Source organism: Elaeis guineensis, chromosome 1 (genome assembly GCF_000442705.2).
Source record: "Elaeis guineensis isolate ETL-2024a chromosome 1, EG11, whole genome shotgun sequence".
Taxonomy (NCBI): Eukaryota; Viridiplantae; Streptophyta; class Magnoliopsida; order Arecales; family Arecaceae; genus Elaeis; species Elaeis guineensis.
The window spans coordinates 42,246,135-42,246,758 of NC_025993.2; positions in this window are offsets into that span (position 1 = coordinate 42,246,135).

Below are 624 nucleotides of genomic sequence, written 5' to 3' on the forward strand. Positions count from 1 at the left end.
TCGTGGAAACTTGGGTGGAGTCCGTCCGTCGCGAAGAATCCGGTCGACGCTGGTGGGGGCTTATCCGTCGGCAAAACTTGGGACTGTTGTGGAGGCTCGGCCACCAGAGAGGTTCGGAGAGATATCGTCGAAGGTCGGAAGTCGATAGAATCTCCGGAGGGTCACTCCTGTCACGAACTTCGGCTGGGGGGTATTTTATACCCAACAATAACAAAATACCATTCATCCAATTCATGCATCGTTTCACAAATCATGTCAGAAAAATATATTATAATTTATCGATAAATCTAAAAAAAGTAAAATATTACTTACCTCGAACGCATTCCAATAAATCCACATAATTCTATAAATTTTCTTCCAAAAATTCTGTTCGTAGATCATATCGCGATATCCCATGATCAAACATCCACAATCCTATACAGAATCAATTTCAATAATTAGAAAGAATACGAATACCATATTTCAACGGTTTAGATTGGGTCCGATCATCTAATTTCATCTAATCAAAATCTAATTAGGACCTAAACGATCCAAAGTTTGACTATCAGATCAAATCGGATTCGAAGTGATAGGATCGAGGTTTCTTCATCGATTTCATAAAATTAAGTGGAGAGAGAAAATCAT